This window comes from Zalophus californianus, chromosome 8, assembly GCF_009762305.2.
Source record: "Zalophus californianus isolate mZalCal1 chromosome 8, mZalCal1.pri.v2, whole genome shotgun sequence".
NCBI classification, from domain to species: Eukaryota; Metazoa; Chordata; class Mammalia; order Carnivora; family Otariidae; genus Zalophus; species Zalophus californianus.
Genome location: NC_045602.1, coordinates 10,723,889 through 10,743,216, shown reverse-complemented (window position 1 = coordinate 10,743,216; position 19,328 = coordinate 10,723,889). Strand labels below are relative to the sequence as shown.

Genomic DNA, 19,328 nt, shown 5'->3' with positions numbered 1-19,328 from the left:
TCACAACTTGGAAGTCACTTGAAAAGAAATCTGTAGTTTTGGGTGGAGCTCACAAATGCACAGATTTCAGACTAATAATTATCTTGACAAGGAAGATTTGAAGTTTTCCTTGATAACATGGATTCCCACTGGGCAGCACAAGTTGCTTTTCAAGGCTTAACCTGAATCCTTCTTGCTAAAATGCTAACTCACTTCCTCAGTTAACAGAAAAGGCCACTGCTCATTTTGCATAGGCCATATTTCCTCTCCTTGAAGATTAGGTGTCCATTCAACCTTTCTTTCGAGCTATGGTGAACCTTGTTTTTCTCTTTCTCTCCTGGGACAGTTCCCTGACTTTTCATCTCTTGGTTCGTCCCTGTGTGGCCTCTTGCTCATACCCCTGTATCCCTCTGCTTGTCAGGGTGTCTTGAGTATCCAGAAGCTACCCACGGTTTGCCCTATTCTTTTTATCGCGACGTGGCACTGATAGCCATCACCTCTGCAAGAATCTGTATTCTCCCGCAGGTTTCTACGAGGAAGCAAAAGGCCTTTTTCCTCTGACAAGTGAACAGTATAGATTTTATACATTTTATCAAATCCACAACATGTCTGCAGAAGGTCCCTTAGATAAGCAGTGTATCACCTCAGCTGGGCACCTCACGCTGCGGAAAGCACAGTGGCCTCCGGTGACAGTTCTTTTCTGCTTCCTAAAACTGTCGACCTTCTCTAAATATTTCATTTCTTTTTAGGAAAAATGCAGGGATGTTGTTAAACGTAACTCAATTCTTTTAAAAGCTTAGACTCTGTGGCTTGTCAGCAGAACAAATAGACACAGCTCCGGTGGGCCCTGCATACGAAATCACTAGCAGGGTAATCCTACAGGATGCCAACTTCTGTGCTTCAGTGACAAAGCACTTCAGTAATAGTTTGCTACAGAGGTATATTTTACAATCCAATGAGCTAACAAATTCTAACCCACCGAGCTTAAAACAAGGTGAAATAAAATAAAGCATAAAATGTTCTTGTTCTGCAGAACTGGGCATGGCAATTTCTTGTGGCTTTTTTGGAAAAGTACTACATTTCAGATGGCTCTTCTCAGGGAGTTCGGTAAAGATAATTCGTAAGAAAATATTCACTAATAGCTGTGTGTTATTAAAAAGCTGTCCAGGTTCTTTTTTTTCCCCTCATGGTCTGAGAAGATTTTATTTAAAGCCTTAAGCAGGATAAATTAATGTTCTGTTCATCCCTTCTGCTGTCTTCACTTGTTTATTAATTAGCATAATCTTCTGACATTTAGCAAGATAAAGCCTGCTGAACACTGGGGAGATACATTTAGAAAAGAAATACAAAAGCTGGGGAGAATCCTACTTCATAGCCAGGCTTCTCTTTTTATTAATTTTAATCAAAGGAGGTTTGACCATAAACACATCGTCACTTTATATTTGCATGGAATGCTTCCTCATTAGCCGCCAGAGAGAGACTGAGGATATGGGTGATAAATATGCCTGTCCTAAATTTATTGTGGTATCTTCCAGTAAAAGAGAAAGTGGGAACGTTGAAGATGTTTCAGGACAAAATGTAATTCATGGGTCACCACGGCCAGGGGATAGCAGGCTGTGTGACACAGCCCAGGCTCTCCATCTTCTCAGAGTTCCTGCTAAACCTGCCTATTCCATTCACAAATACGTCAGCCGTTATGATATGTCAGTCACTGGACATAAAAGTGACACACACTTTGCCCTCTGGAAGCATTGTGTGGTAAGGGCATACAGACATTAGGTAAATAAACATGCAGTAAATATTTAACTAAACCTATGAGAATCACTTAAAACAATAAAAGCAAGAGCAACACCAAATTTAATCTGGGAAGGTTTTCCTGAGATAACACTTACTTTCAAAGCCTAACAAGGTGAAAACTGGAGAGAATATTTTTGGTTTTGTTTGTTAGTTTGTCTTTTGGTTGAATATTTGGTGATTATATGATAAACAGTTATTTTCAAATAGTGTTCTATATTAAAAAAGAAATTGAGTTTTTAAATCTTTTTCCATAGAAAGCACTTACTGTGGAAGATAACTTTTAAGGGCAATCATTTCTATGAATTGCATCAAGTGTATTAGTAACTTCAAAGTAATGTTTTGATGGTATAGGTTTATAGATTTCAAAACGCTTCCCTTGACAATATAAAGGTTTCCAATAAGAATGTACGTACAGGGGCGCCCTGGTGGCTCAGTCGGTTGAACATCCGACTCTTGATTTTGGCTCAGCTCATGATCTCAGGGTCCTGGGATTGAGCGCTCAGTGGGGAGTCTACTTGAGATTCTCCCTCTCCCTTTCCCTCTGCCCCTCCCCACCGCTCATATATTCTCTCTCTTAAATAAATAAATAAATAAATAAATAAATAAATAAATAAATCTTTAAAAAAGAAGAGTGTAAGTACAGACAACACTCACTTGTCAATGGGAAAATTTCTCTTTAAATGTACATATTGAGGAAAAACACAGGATGAGGCCCAAATGATTATAATAGAGTCATGGGTACTTAATCTGAAATAGATTTAGATGTAAAAACATAACTGTTATTCCAATCTGTACTCAAATGACCCAATGCTGTCTTCTTAATGAGAGATATTAAGTATAATGTTCCTAGACAACAAAATATGTAACATTAATTCTTAATCTGTATTATATTATAGGTTCAAATGCCTTTTCAATTCTTTAGGAAAAGACAAAACTTATTCTCAACAGATTTAATAAATCTCAGATAGTACACTAAGCCTACTTTTGTTAATTTTGAAAATAGCAGGCCAGTTGGGTTTCCGGGGGTCCCTCTGCTGCCCCTGCACCTCCCTCACCTTCTCAGCCCTCTTAATTTGTTCCATTTCTCATTTTCATCACTACTTATTTTCCCTTCTTCCTTCTTTTTCAATTTTGTTCGTATTATATGTCTTTCTCCTTATTAGAAGTGATGTGATTTATCTCCTAAAGATAAATTTCCGAAGGAATTGAGACTAACAAACACAATAATTCCTTGGTGCTAAAGAAATCTATTTCTATTGTTTTGTGTTTTCAAGTGCATTTTTGATATGTTATAGAATTTCCATTCATCTTTCTTTCCTACTTTATTTTGGCCATCAAATGTATTACTACATTTCAGAATTCTAAAGCCCATTTTTTTCCTATTAAAGCACTAGTTCCAGACATATATTTAATGAAATACAGAGTTATAAATCCTTGTAAAATCTTGGATTATAGGCCTGCTCAATTCTTTAAAAATCCAAACGCCTAATAAATTTTGAAAATGAACATAGAAATAAAAAGAAAGGTTTGCTAATACAGCTCAAGGAGTAGTAATTACTCAACAACAGATAACTTTCAACTGCTTTGGAGGTTCAAATGTTGGTTGATACTTTGGCATTAACCCAAAGTAAAAGAGGAATTTCTGGTTCAACAAAATTATATATTCAATGAAATGGATTATTAAATCGAATAAATATGTAAGAGTGACTAATGTTTCAAATGAGAGTTAGGAGAACTTATCTAGAAATCAATTACCTTCTCTAAAATAATTACCCTTTCTAAATGTAAATTTTTGGAATATATTTTATTGGGTTTGGAGCATCAGAGTCAGTACAAGGAATGAAGGAAGGGTGTAGAGTAGTGGAGTTGCATGGAAGATCAAGTCAACAGGGACAGGTGCGATCAGAGAGATCGATTTAAATAAATATAAGTTGGGTAGAAAATACATTTAGAGTCACATTTTTTGGGGGTAGGGTAGGACAGCTGCATCAAGGAGCTTGATGCTCCTTGTTTGGCTGGGTCCTCTCCATTGATGGTTGTTAACTTACCCTACCTTCCTCTCCTTCTCTGAGGAGCTGAGCGGAATTTGTTCACATTCTTTTTATCAGGATCAAAGATCGATTCTGGGTGATGAGGATATGCTGACAGCCCGCTGACAGCCCACCCATGGTTCCTGTACCAGAGCACTACTGATATTGGGAATCCAATAATTCTTTGTTGCAGGAGGCCGTCCTTTGTATTGTGGAATGTATGGCAGATCACTGGCCTGTACCTCCAGATGCCAATTCCATCCACTGCCCCCAGTCACTATATTAAAAACTGTCTCCAGACTGCTTAGTTGTGAACCACCAGCTTAGCATGTGATCACTGGGCTAGAGCAGCCCCAAAAATGTCGGTGAGTGGATCATGCAGTGCTTTATCCCATGTTCCTGGAGGAGAATATGCTGAACTTTAGAAGAGGCATTTTCAAATGAGAGACCCTCATTTAACCTTCAAGGCAAATCTGCTTTTCAATCCATACCTCCTATCTGTCTCTAATATGATATGTTTAATAATTTCAGCACTCTGTTTTACTTATTTGGTTCTATATTCATTGGCGGACCATCAGCATTCTGAATTTAAGGAATACCCCTTTGCGCCTCTCTGTTTTTCCATCACCTCCCAAATCCCTGGCCAGTAGAAGGCCCTTCATTACCATTCGCTGAAATGTTTTTCAGACTGAAGTACTAAATCACAAAACAACTCCACTCATTTATGAGATTGATTAGCAATGGCATAGGTGTTCTCCTAGAAAGGATAGGCTATTCCATGAATTCTATCATAGGTGAAAGTCTGTCCCTCAAAGAATACTGTGAGAGAATGTTTCCCGGGGACAAACTCATCATGTGTAAATATACTGTTTCTCTGCCTTTTCCTGTACTTATAGTCAGTGGCATACAACTTAGAGCAAATTTTAGTGGAGTTTATTTCTATAACTTAGTGATTGGACCACAATGGAGTCATCACCAAATGTGTCCCTCTGTGCATGGTGCAATGTTAGCTACATAACAAATGCTCAGCAAAACCTTGATTTGATTGAAAAATCCTTTAGTATACCATTAAAGTAACTGCAGGCTATATTACACAAAATCATCCTATCATATTTTAGGCAGATTTGAATTAGTCTCTAATAGCTCATGTAGTAATTCAAACTCCCAAGAAACCAAGGACAGATATCGTTATGCCAAAGTTTTACCTGTATTCATTCATCTTTCATTAATTAACAAAGATTATCTTTTACTCAACTCATAGTCTAGTCATTAAGACAGCCATGGGAAAAAAACAGATGCCATAAAGCTATATAGATGCTATGATAAAAATAAATGGAGAGAGAGCTAGGATAGTATAATGAATAAGAACATACTCCAGATATATTGGGTAGCTCTATTTTTAACTTTTTGAGGGACCGCCATACTGTTTTCCACAATGGCTGTATCAGTTTGCATTCCCATGAACAGTGCAAGAGGGTTCCCCTTTCTGCGCATCCTCACCTACACCTGTTGTTTCTTGTGTTGTTGATTTTAGCTGTTCTGACAGGGGTGAGGTAGTATCTCCTTGTAGTTTTGATTTACATTTCCTTGATGATGAGTGATGTTGAGCATCTTCTCATGTGTCTGTTGGCCATCTGGTTGTCTTCTTTGGAAAAATGTCTATTCATGTCTTCTGCCCATTTTTTAATTGGATTATTCATTTTTGGGTGTTGAGTTTTGTAAGTTCTTTATATATTTTGTAAGTTCTTTATATATTTTGTAAGTTCTTTATATATATATCTAAAATATATATATATTTTGGGTTTTAGTTGAAAACATTTTAACTTTTTAAAAAACTTCATTAGATTATGTATCATTTAGGTATGTGATCTTTAATTTACAATATTTAGGGATTTTTCTGCTGTTTTTCTTTTATTGAGTTCTGCTTTAATTTCATTTGATCTGAAGTCACACTTTGTATAATTTCTGTTATTCAGGTTTTTAAAGCTGTGTTTTATGGCCCAGAATAGGGTCTCTCTCGAATGTCCATGTGAGCTTGAAATGGATGTGTATTCTGCCATTGTTCGGTGGTGTATTCCACAAATGTCAGTTCAGTGAAGTTGATTGATAGTGCTAGTCAATTCAGCTATGTCTTTACTGATTTTCTGCCTGCTGGATTACTAACAGAGGGTCGTTAAAGTCTCTGACAATAATAGTGGAGTTATCTATTTATCTTTGATGTTCTCTTAGTTTTTGCCTGATATATGTTGACCTTCTGGTTGTTATCTACATCCGTGTATAAGAATGTTGTATTTTCAGTGGTGCCTGGGTGGCTCAGTCGTTAAGCGTCTGCCTTCGGCTCAGGTCATGGTCCCGGGGTCCTGGGATCGAGCCCCACATCGGGCTCCGTGCTCAGCAGGGAGCCTGCTTCTCCCTCTGCCACTCCCCCAGCTTGTGTTCTCTCTCTCGCTATGTCTCTCTCTGTCAAATAAATAAACAATCTTAAAAAAAAAAAAGAATGTATTTTCTTTGAGAATTGACATCTTTTATCATTGTGTAATGCCCCTCTTTATCCCTGACCATTATCATTTTTTTTGAAAAATGCTTTGTGTGAAGATAATATAGTTACTCCAGCTTTCCTCTGTTAAGTGTTAGCATGGTATATCTTTATTTATTCTTTACTCTTTTTGTTTTTGAAGGTCTAGTGAAAACATTTAGAAAGTCAACCAGAGGGATTTTTATTTTAATGAAAAATAATAAAAAGCCCTCTGTAAGGAGAGCAAATTTGACAGTTATTTAAACGTATATGTGGGCTTTAATGTTTCAAAAGAGGTTTTAGAAAAGTGGGGGGGGGGCACCTGGGTGACTCAGTCAGTTTAGTGGCTGACTCTTGATTTTTGGTTCAGGTCATGGTCTCAGGGTCCTGGGATCAAACCCTGCATTGGGCTCCGCCCTTAGCAGGGAGTCTGCTTGAGATTCCCTCTCCCTTTGCCTCTACCCCCACTCATGCCCTGTCTTTCTCTCTCCCTCTTTCTCTCTAAAATAAATAAATAAATCTTTTTAAAAAATGGGATTTAAGCTAATCAGTGAGTTTGGGCCTGAGTCTCAGGATCACTACCAGATAGTCTTAGAAAGCAAGACTCCTTTGCCATGTAAGAGTTTGGAATAGATTCTATGATGTTTGAGTTGAAAGGGGACTTAGAGATGATGCGATTTTTTCCCCAGAGATACTTATTTTATTGAAGTATAATTAACATACAATGTTATCTTAGTTTCAGTTATATGACATGTTGATTCAACAATTCCATACTTTACTCAGTGCTCACCACAATAAGTATAGTCACCATACAACATTATAATAATATTATTGACTATATTCCCTATGCTGTGCTTTTCATCTTTGTGACTTATTTATTTTAGACCTGGAAATTTGTACCTCTTAATGCCTTCTATCTATTTCACTTCTACCCCCACCCACCTCCCCTCTGGCAACCACCAGTTTGTTCTCTGTATTTAAGAGTCTCTTTTTCTTGTTTTTTTTTGGGGGGGGTGGGTGGGTTGGTTCTTTACTTTTAACCTAAATGTGTCTTTATATGTAAAGTGGGCTTTGTTTAGACAACATATAGTTTATTCTTGATTTTTCATACTTTCTGACAGTCTCCCTTTTATTTGGGGTATTCAGGACCTTCACACTTAAAATGATTATTGCTATAGTTGGATTGGTATTAAGTTACTAATTTTAGTTAGTATTTAATATTTATTGATTTTCTTTCTTTTTTTTTTTTTTTTAGTTTCTTCCCCCCACTTTATTTTTTGCCTTGTCTGGTTTTAGTTAAGCATTTTATATAATTTGATTTTATCTCCTGTATTAGAATATTCATTGTAGTAAGAAAAAAGTGCTTGCCCTAGAATTTGTAATATACATTGTTATCTTATGTAAGTTTACTTTCAAATACCACACCATTTCATATGTAGTATAGGGAATTATAACTATTTCCAATTTCTACCTACAACCCCTTGTGATATTGCTCTCATTAATTTCATTTATCTGAATGCTATAAATGCCTAATATATTTTTAATGTAACCACTTAAAATAATCATTTTTTTTAAATTAAGGATTTAATGTTTCATTTATTTATTCTTAGATACTCTTCTGTTCTTTATGTAGATCTAAATGTATGACCTATATATTTTTTTTCATCTGTCTGAAAAACTTCTTTCAGCATTTCCTGCAGGTTAGATTTAGTGGCAGTGAATTACCACAGTTTTTGATAATTGAGAAAATATTTACTTTTCCTAGATTTTTTTTTCTTTCAACATTTTAAGTATTTACCTACACTCCCTTATTGTTTGCATGGTTTTTAGGAACTTTTCTGTAATTGCTTCTTGTTCCCCTATCGGTAAGGTGTTCCCCACCCCTAATCCCCTGGATTTCAAGACTTTCCCTTTGGTATTCTGCAATTTGAATGTACTATGCTCAGGATTGTTTATTTGTTTTGGTAATCATTCTGTCTGATGTTTCCTGGACATCCTAGAACTGTGGCTTTTTGTATATCATCCATTTTGGAAAATTCACCTGTTATTACCTGAAATATTTCTTCTGCTTAATTCTCTTTTTTTTCCTTCTGACATTTCAATTATACCTATGTTGCATCTATGGAAATTGCCCCACAGTTCTTAGATGTTATTTTTTGTCTTGTTTGTTTAGTTTATCTCTTTTCATTTTATTTTGTGACGTTTATATTGCTTCATTATCAAGCCCATGGATTCTTTTTTTAGCTACGTTGTATGAGCCCATCAAAGGCATTACTCATTTCTGTTGCAATGTTGATTTCTCACATTTCCTTTTGACTCTTGTAGAACTTCCGTCTTTCTGCTTATATTGCCCATTGATTCTTGCATGCTGTCTGCTCTTTTGATTAGAACCCTTAATGTATTAATCATAGTTATTTTAAATTCCCTCTCAGATAATTCCTACACACCCGAGTCCAATTCTGATTATTGCCTTTTCTTTTCATAATCCATATCCTTTCAACTTTTGACATGACTTCTAATTCCCCCTTTTGCCCACTAAAAATCAGATATTTTATACTAAGTGATAAGAACTGAATTAAGTAGGACTTCAGTGTGGGATTTATGTTAATTTGGCTATGAATTAGCCTCTCTTTAATGTTTGTCACAGCTATAGGTTGTCATAGCTCGTGGTGGTTGTAGCCAGAGGCCTCAGATCCCTCTGTGGTCTGTTTTTATCTCCTCTCTTGATTCCGGGCTTCCCGAAGTACTCCTCCTTGGAAAGAATCAGTATCTTGCACATCCTTCAGATGCAGTCCACTGTTATATTGGGTCCCTGTTGGTGTGTTGGTAAGGAGTGAGTGATTGAGGTGTTTTATAATCATTTGATTAAATCTTAGTGTTTTAGTGGGGCCGTATTTCAGGGCTGTGACCTCCACAGTGTTTCTCTGTTGGTATTGTTTTTTTCCGCCCTGTATCTCTATTCCCTCCTCCCACCCCTGTTGTTTCCACCTGGGATGAGACAGTAATACCAGAGCAGGCTGGAGTGAGAGAAAAATCTCTTCTCCGAAACTGGGATAAGAAGGCTCTGGGGAAGCCTGGTCTCCTGGAGAGAAGGCATTTGTTGGGGAGAAGGCTGCTGGTGTATTGCACAGTAATTATGCTGTCTCCTCCTGCCAGACCCACAGGTGAACCTTCCTCACATCTTCACAGTGAGAATCTGGTGGGTTTCCTGGCATTATAACCTTCAAAAGTCTGAGGACCTGTCTAAGGCTGCTGGTCCCAGGAATTTCTTCCCCCCCCTTTTTTTTTTTTTTAAGATTTTATTTATTTGAGAGGGAGAGAGAGAGGTAGAGAACTCGGCAGAGAGAGCATGAGTAGGGGTGGGCAGAGAGGGAGAAGCAGACTCCCTGCTGAACGGGGAGCCTGATGCTGGGATTATGACCTGAGCCTAAGGCAGACACTTAATTGACTAAGCCACCTAGGCATTCCAGGAATTTCTTACTTTTAAGGTAGTCCACAACCTCCACCAATTCATCAAAATTAGCATTTAAGTGTTCCTACCAGACTCTTGATCGAGTGGATTCTCCTGTAAGTATGCAGAGCTAGGCTGTGACTTTTGGGATATGCTTGTCTCTCCAGCTTTTGGTTGTGATTTAATCTGTTTCTTCAGTTTAATGACTTCGAAAAGTTGTGGACTTTCTGTTTGTCTAGCTTTTTCTTGTTGTAGGTATGGGAATGCTGACTTCCAAACTCTTTACACTTCAGGGCTGAAACTGGAAGTTAGGGACAATTTTGAAAGCCAATTTTCTAAGTTTCCTTAAAAAAAAATTATTTGAGAGAGAGAGAGAGCACTTAAAAAAAAGCACACATGAGCAAGTGCATGAGCAGGGGAGGGGCAGAGGGAGACAAATCTCAAGAAGACTCCCTGCTGAATTTGAAATCTGACTTGGGGCTCTATGTGGGGCCCACTCATGACCCATGAGATCATGACCAGAGCCAAAACCAAGAGTCGGATGCTTAATTGACTGAGCCATCCAGGCACCCATTTCCTTCTTAATTCGTTTCCTATAGTAAAGGGAAAAAAATAATCATTTTACTTACTTCTGTCGTATTTCAAGAAATGATACAAAAGCATGTCATAAAAGCAATGAAAAATTTACATCTGTCTGGAATTAAACATAAATCACTGCTACCTGCACTATAGCTTTTACACATATTATTTGAAGAACAGGTTACTTTTCTCCTCACTCAAAATGTGGTAAGTACAATATCTTGTTTTTGTTGATTTGGTGTTGAATAGTACTTTTTTGTTTGTTTGTTTCACCTTTAATAAGAATATATACGTGTGTGTCTTCACTAGGGAGCCCTTTGGAAGCAAATATATTATTTCTTTCAATTTTTGATCTATGTGTCCACAGTGAGTTGGACACCTAATAGAGATTACCAAAATATGTAGAATAAATGAATAATGATTTAGCTTAAAGGACTAAAGATTTGGTTCTTTTCAGTATCCATATGTACAAGGTCAGTCTTGTGAAAATGTGCATGAGTGTATTAAAACCCCATCTAAACTGATTTACCTGTTCACACATAAATACTCTCTTCTGGCTTTTTTTTTTTTTTTAAGATTTATTTATTTGACAGAGAGAGAGAGCGAGAGAGGGAACACAAGCAGGGGGAGCGGGGGAGGGAGAGGCCAGCTTCCCGCGGAGCAGGGAGCCCGACGCGGGCACAGTCCCCAGACTCCAAGATCATGACCTGAGCCGAAAGCAAAAGCTTAAGGACTGAGCCGCCCAGGAGCCCCATTTTGTCTGTTTGTTTTTGTTTTGTTTTGGGGTCATTTTCTTACCTTTATATCCTAGTTAACTGTATGTAAGTTAGATTCTCATTCTTATGTTCTAATAAGTGAGTAAGATATTCTATCTGGATATAGCCCTTTACTTTGTCTCAGTCATAGAATGTCTTTGAAACTAACTTCTATGCCCAGCCCTTAAGAAAATATTTCTTAAATGTGCCTCTTTGCAGGTAGACTACTCACCTTGCCCGAAAAGACATCTTCTTTTGTCAAGTTCCAACACCCCCATGGTACATTTGAAAAAGGAAAAAAGAAAATAAACTCATTAAAAAGTACTTGTGAGAGTGGTAGTAAAATTTTAGAAATCTGAAAGCCTGAAGAGAGTAGATAGACCAGTTATCTGCCTATGCAATGTGGAGACTGTTGTCTCATAGAGTGTATATATTTGTCTATGACCATTCAGACACGTTTTGGAGAAAAGCTTATAAACGTAATTGTCAATATTAGCCAAAAGAATGATTGCATAGTAGAGAGTACCCATGAGACAGATACTCACATTTCTAAACTTTGTAATACCAAGAAATATTCTGGATTAATTCACATTATGTGTAATTTAAGTCTTAGTTTGAGCTAATTACTTTTTAATATGCATAATTGATCTTTGTATATGGACAGGGTGTAAGTTACTATTTAAAAATAATCATAAATATCTCCCGATGATGTTCCTATGCATTTGAGCTTAGTTTGTAATGTGCAGAAATCATGAGCTACTGCTTTAAGGGTACAGTTCCCTTTATTCATGTAAAATGGAATGAAAAAAAATCAGTAAGAACCAGAAATCTTTCTTGTTCTTAATGAATAATAATCACAAATTAAAATCACCATGGTAGAGTGCCATGAACAGCAATGAACAATAAAATTATTTTTCCACTTTCATTGTTTTGTTTGTATTGTATTGAAGCAGGCTTCAGTATATTTGTATATATTTGAATAAACAGTCATACAATTTTAAAAGTATAAAATGTAAAAGTCATGAATATTTCCAGAAGTAAAGTGAGACATTTATCTCTACTGTATGCATTCCAGTTTCATTTTAATTAGCTTAAAAGGTTGCAATTAAGACCATTCATCTTATTAATTCTGTAAAGAATGTGTGCTGCTTTTTGATATCTCTCGCAAGGAAGATTTGGAAATGTCAGAGACTGAGTTATAGGAAAAAGAACATTTCATGGCCTAGTAATTCAGACAATGCATGCCAAGCAATAAGAAGGAGAGAAAGATAATTGAACTAGGTAGGACAGAAGAAAGATTGTGGGATAAACATTATGTATGGAGGCATACTCCCCAGGTAATGAGGTGATAGATCTAATCTTTTGTAAAATGTAAGATACAAACAGCCCTGTTTTCTAGAAACAGACAATACATGCAGCTATAAAAGAACAAGTAATCAAGCATTTATTACTCCCTAGCTCAAACAATAAGCAGAAAATTATAATAGTGAAAGAAACTCTCTTAGATTGAGGAAATTGCTCAGTATAAGCTTTCTCTAACTCCGAGCCCGCTCTCAATTACATGCACTGATGGAAGAGGAGGGATGATGCAGGCTATTTGAAATGGCATCCATAAAAAAATTACATATGATTTAGCAATGGACAAGGCATATTCTGATGTGAGCCCTCTAAACAATGAAGAGCCAACGTTTGCTGACAGTTTTGTTGTGGGGACCCACAAATTAGGTGCACTGTGCAGTGATAGTTAAAAATCTTCTCTTAAGAGGTGTATTGTCTTGGTACCGGATTTGGGATTAGCTAGGCAAGAAACTCTTTTTGTACCTTCAATCATTAGTGTTCCAATCAGTGAAGTTGTCTCAGTATTCACAATACCTACCTTCCATGGTCATCATCAGGATTCAGTAAAATAGGGTATGTGAAAACATTTGGGACCTGTTTAAATTATTTTATTAACATTATCCCATGAGGGCAGAGAATTTGTCTTTTTTAACATTCTCTTTTCTGTATGTGGCCCAGTAATTGGCAGACAGTAAGCACTACAGCAGTATCTCTTAAACAAATAAATAAATGAATGAATGAATTCTCATTAGTATTGTTATATAAACTATAGAATAAAAACATTTCTTATAACTCCTCAAATAAGGGATATTTTTTGCTGTGATAAAAGTAGACGTAATAATTTTTGAGGAACCATGTAGAAGTATAATTGGCAAAATCTAAAGTAAACCCTTCAGAGAATTGCCAGTATTCCACTTGGCTTGAGCAGCAATGTCTTAACATTAAGTAATGAATAATGTAGGGGCGCCTGGGTGGCTCAGTCGTTAGGCGTCTGCCTTCAGCTCAGGTCATGGTCCCAGGGTCCTGGGATCGAGCCCCGCATCGGGCTCCCTGCTCCGCAGGGAGCCTGCTTCTCCCTCTCCCACTCCCCCTGCTTATGTCCCCTCTTTGGCTGTGTCTCTCTGTCAAATAAAATCTTCAAAAAAAAAAAACATAAAAAAAAGTAATGAATAATGTACTGAAAATATTTCTGTATCAGTGGATCATTATTAGAAGCCCCTACTTGGTGGGACCTAATATTCTTTGAATATTTAATGTTTGTATCAAATCATATTTTTCATTTAGAACTCAAAATCTGGTTGTACATAGAGTATTATTATTCTCAATGAAACAGTAAAGAAACTAAGACCGTAAAAGTTTGAAAACTTGTCCAAATATAGAGCTAATTAGGAGTCCAGCTGAGATTTATATTCTGTTATATATGACTCCATGTCTTGCCTTTTTTCTTAACAGCCTTTACATAATGTGAATATGTGATTTTTGGTTAGCCAAAGAACAAAATATAAAACTATAATATTTGTATATGATATAAACTTTTCAACTGGACATGCAACCTTGTTAGGTAGAATTCCTTAGGATATCCTTTTACCTATTCATCCTTTATAAATCCCAGGAGATTCCTCCTTTCTATGGATATCCTTCCTTTGTGAGGTAGAATTATGGGTGAGAATAAGAAATGGGAACTGTTAAAAAAAACAACAACAAAGCAAACAAAAAAAACCCCAACAACAAACAACATTCAACTTTGGTAGTCTGTGATGCTTGGAGTTTTTATTTTTATTGGGAACTAGTCAATATTCAAAATATATTTATAAATTGACTTTAAAGCAATTAGAAAGGAAAGGGGAATTCTTAGACTTTATAAGTCATAGCTAGTCCCTGGGACCGTGAAATGTAAAAGAGTAGAGCCCATGCCTTGTTCATATTCCCTCCCCGCCGACCATATCGTAGTCCCTTATATGAATGTTTGTTCAATACATTTTTTGTTAAATAATTAAGTGAGAAAATGTGGAATATAAGGTTTCAGTGACAAAGCGAAGACCAGATACAGAATAAAATCCCCTTCTCACCAACTTTATGCAATTTAATATATTGTGCAGTTTTTCTATAAGCATATAATGTGAGTCAAATGGAAGATACAAATTGATATAAAATAGAATAAAAAGCTTTACATTATCAGTATGGTATGTGATCCAAACTGCATTTGTAGATATATTTGCTTTTCAACCTCATTTTTTTGGCTTCAGTTTGGAAATAAATTGAACTGGACCAATAATTGTTAAAGCTGAGGCCTTACCTTAATGAATAAAGAAGACTCTGTGTAAGGACCATAACTGAATTAATGGGGAAACAGTGTGACGGTAAGTATCCTGTGGAGGAAAGGAAACTAAATCACTGGGTAAGAGCCTTCTAGGAAGAACCAAAATGATTCAGTGGAAAGCAAATGATGACAGTGATGCAGATGACAACCCTAGATGAAGACAGGATGGTATCACACAGAGAAGGAAGCTACAACTTCTCTTTCCTTTCAATGTTTTCTAAAGTGGATTTGTCGAATTTCCCGGTAGCCAAGGAACAAAGCCCAGGATGCCATACTGGGAATGTGGTGTGGGGGGGGGGGGGGGCGGTGAGGATGGAAGGAGGGGTTAGGAGGTGCTGTGATGAAGGCCTGGCACATCTACCTGGTCATCAGATTCCTGTGCTTTCACAGGCTGGAACTGTAACCTGAGCCCTACATCACTGGACATTCTCCAAGATCTAAATGCTTTATACACGTGATCACATTAAAACTCATAAGAACATTCTTGTTATATACAAACCCCCCAGAAAACTGTACTAAGAAAGCATACATTACTTTTCCTAGGTTTCAGAGCCTGCAGTAGCTAGAGATCCTATACTCAATCATTATGTGATCTGACTCTCATCTACCGAGACACTGTGTTGGAAAAGCCCTCTCCTCTTAGTTACTTTTTGATTCTAATTGTCGCATTCAAATTGTGCAATGGAAGGTACAGACACAGAGCCCATGTTACATTTCAGGTATCCCCTGGAGTGCCATGCGGTAACTGGGCATGGCACTCAAAGGAGGCAGTATTTTCAAATGCTGACCACCTGAAAGATTGAGTCAACCCAGGTGTTGCATATGCATTAGAAAAACAAATACTCATGTTAACCCACTAGGAAAGTTATATATGATCTTCAAGTGCTTATGGGCCAGACACAGTGCAAAATACTTTACATAAATTATTTCATTTAGTCATGGCAACACGCAAAATCATCTTTACCCCTGTTAAGATTGTATTTTCATAATTACCAGAAATATTTTCTTATCTTTAAGTGTTTCTTTAAGTACTAGAAGTTCAAAGAAAACCATGATTATGCTAGTGTTCTGGGCAAAATGAGTGTGGATTATTACCTTTTTCTTGATAATGCTCCCAGACTGTTTTGTATCACTGCTGAACTGTCAACAGATAATTCCTCCTTTCTGTGCAGGAGGCCAAACTGATATGGACAGAGTGCAGAGTAATGAGATTAACCTTCCAGAGTCACTTGTCAGCTCCCTAATTCTTTAAACCTCTTCAGCAGCCAGACGCAATTTTGTGGTATCAATAAAGAAATAAATCATGGTTGAAGATTATTTTCTTGTGTGTCTGTTAAAAAGTGGAACAAAGAGCTACTTACCCTTGCTTACCTCAAGTAATAATAGTTAAGAAGCATTCATTTATCAAAAAGGTAATCTGTGACCTAGAAATCCCATTTAAAGTTTGATCTTACTTTCCTTAAAATCATCTGCATAATAATTAGATGCAGTATTTTTTTACAGATGTACACAGTGATCCTGTAGGTTTTTTAGAGACTCATTATCATGTGGTTTTCCAAAAGCATTCATGGTTTTTGCCATTCCCCTGTACTTAGTGGGATTTGTGGACTTTGAATGGTCACAATTACCAGATGCAGTTCCTGAGGGCCAGATAGTAAGCATGGAGGTCCAGACAAATGCTGTTGTAAGAATTACAAATGAAGTCTACCTCTTTCCAAAAACTGTAAGGTGCATAAGTGAATGTGCATTGGTGGAATGGTTTTGCTATTTTCATTTGGTACCAAAAATTGTATGGTCACATACACCATATTTCAGAACAAGCGGCAAGACATATCAATCAAATAACTAGACCGACAAGATAAGATGTTTTAGCCAATGCTGTTATTCTGTGGGGATAGCGTGTGGAAGCTAATTAAAAACCTTTGGGAGAGCTGAACTAGTGTTCTAGAGAACTAAGTGTTCTCTAAACTTTCTCACACGAATTTTGAGGACAGAGAGTTAGAAATTGGTCATCCAGTCATTGCCAGTATTGAGTTATGGAACAATGCAATGATCAAGAATATGTTGTCAGATGTGTCAGTTTAAAAAAATGGATAGGTTATGACTTGCTAAAGAAGAGAGGGGAGTTATAAGGGGAAGGAAAGGCATGGGGAAAAAAAAGAATACGTTGTTAGTATTGGATCTTTTTTTTTTTAAGATTTTATTTATTTATTTGAGAGAGAGAGAGTGAGAGATAGAGAGCACGAGAGGGAAGAGGGTCAGAGGGAGAAGCACACTCCCTGCTGAGCAGGGAGCCCGATGCGGGACTCGATCCTGGGACTCCAGGATCATGACCTGAGCCGAAGGCAGTTGCTTAACCAGCTGAGCCACCCAGGTGCCCTTAGTATTGGATCTTAAAGACTGGAACTAGGGCACGTGTTGTGAAGATGCATCCCTGTAAGAACCAAGAAATCAAGTGCGACTAAAATCCTTAAATGTCAAAGCCATGAATAAGGACAGGTTTATCTATCTAAGATGAAAATCAGGTAGTGGTAGAACTGAGAGTGTGTGGTTAGCACAAAGGAGGTATTCTTGGGCGCATACCAAGACCCCCCCACCCAGGAAAAATTGCAGTTCTTTGCATACCATTTGGCATGTGATTCCTGACAGGGTTGAACTCACATATCAAGTCAGTTGTAGAGCAAACATCCACTGGTTTCAATGGTGTTTAATTATTTAATTCTCAACAATGTATAATAATTAACTTAAAAGAAGATATTATGAATTAAATCATCTATATGTGGTGTTCATAATTTGATCATTGTAAAATACTTCTTCCACATTCGCCCTTAGGTTACTAGAATGTGTGAATCCCAGCTCTTACAACTGTTACAGAGTATTAAATAGCCAGTATATATCGTTCTAGATAACAGGAAAACAAATTCACAAATTCTTCCATATGTGTTATTACACAATATCTTAATACATGGTTCATTTTTATAAATAATAGTGTAAAATATATTCAGAGTGTTTTGACTTGCTGTTCTCTGAAGATTTCATTGTATGTATCACTGAGCTGAGATGATAGCAGATATTGATTCACATTCTTATTCTTCTCTCACAAGTTGTGTAAATTTAGGCAGTTTAATTAGATTCTTTGAGCCTGGTTTTCCCATTTAAAATGGAAATGATAATGCTTACTTTCCAGGGCTAATTTGAGAATGAATGAGAAAATGTATGCATAAATTATGGCGCAGTGCCTGGCACTTAATAGACGCTTGGTTAATGTTAGTAATTTCTTTCTCCCTTCTTGTTCAAGGGGTTGAACAGATGGATATATTATAATATATGTATAAAAATACCAATTATTTTCAACATAGCAAAAATTCTTATATACCCTATAATATAGTCAGTAGCATGACATCACCTAAAAATCATAGTTTTTGTAATAATGACAAAGACTAAAAGCTACACACTGAAAGGGGAGAATTTTAAATGAAATCAATCATTTGATATAACTACTAAGTCCGTGAATGTACAGACTCAATAGAAGGCCCAGCAAAAGGGAGTTCAGTTCTGGCTACGGATCTACAAGAAGAATATTAACAAATCAATTTAAACTTAAAAGATGGCAAGAGATCTTGAATTGTGATTATGAGAATAGTAGAAGTAATTGGGACTGTCTTGAGCCTGTGGTGCACAGAGGAATCTGAGATCTTGCCATGTTGTATGGGCTATCATGTGGAAGCAGAACAAAGATGGCATCTTTGGCTGCCTAAGGGCTGCATTAGTATGACTCAGAAGAATATAGAATAGAACATTAAAACTAAAGGAAAAATAGCAAAACCAAAACAACAAAAGCAACAAAATGACTGTCCACTGGTGGAATGGGTAAACCAAAGAAAGGCAAGAAACAACCCACCACTGGTAATATCAGAGCAGAGGCAGAGCAGAGACCATAGGTTAAGGAAATTGACAAGGAAATGCTCAATGTTTGGATTAAATACTCAAGCCCAGGATTTCTCTGATCCTTTCCAAATTTAAGATCTCACAGTACAAATAAATAAAATCTTTAAAAAAAAAAAAAAAGGGCGCCTGGGTGGCTCAGTTGGTTAAGCAACTGCCTTCGGCTCAGGTCATGATCCTGGAGTCCCGGGATCGAGTCCCACATCAGGGTCCCTGCTCAGCAGGGAGTCTGCTTCTCCCTCTGACCCTCTTCCCTCTCATGCTCTCTATCTCTCATTCTCTCCCTCAAATAAATAAATAAAATCTTAAAAAAAAAAAAAGGATCTCACAGTACAAATGATGGCTGGATTGTCCAAAAGATGGATTGTGGTAAAAATAAAACAGAAGTCTGTCTTTAGAAATAATTATTTTGTTCAGTCAAAAGCCTTGGCTTTTAGGAATTTCTCAGGGAGGAGTTGCTAAAATTAATTTTGAAAGTATTCTCTGATCTATAATGATTCAAAAAACTGAAGGAAATTCAAAATACTTTCTGAGAAAGCAGTGACTTCCTCAGTTACCTTTATATCCGGAGAATGAGTGTGAGTGGCACCAAAAGATCATAGAAAAAAATTACTGTATC

At 36.9% G+C, this 19,328-nt stretch overlaps 1 protein-coding gene and 1 pseudogene across 1 annotated transcript in view; one reads left to right on the top strand and one right to left on the bottom strand.

The window, feature by feature from the left end:
- Positions 1-567, bottom strand: part of LOC113937518 — a 75,464-nt pseudogene extending 74,897 nt beyond the window's left edge.
- Positions 1-19,328, top strand: part of LOC113937895 (trafficking protein particle complex subunit 2-like) — a 96,091-nt gene that overhangs the window by 74,594 nt on the left and 2,169 nt on the right. The window lies entirely within an intron of this gene.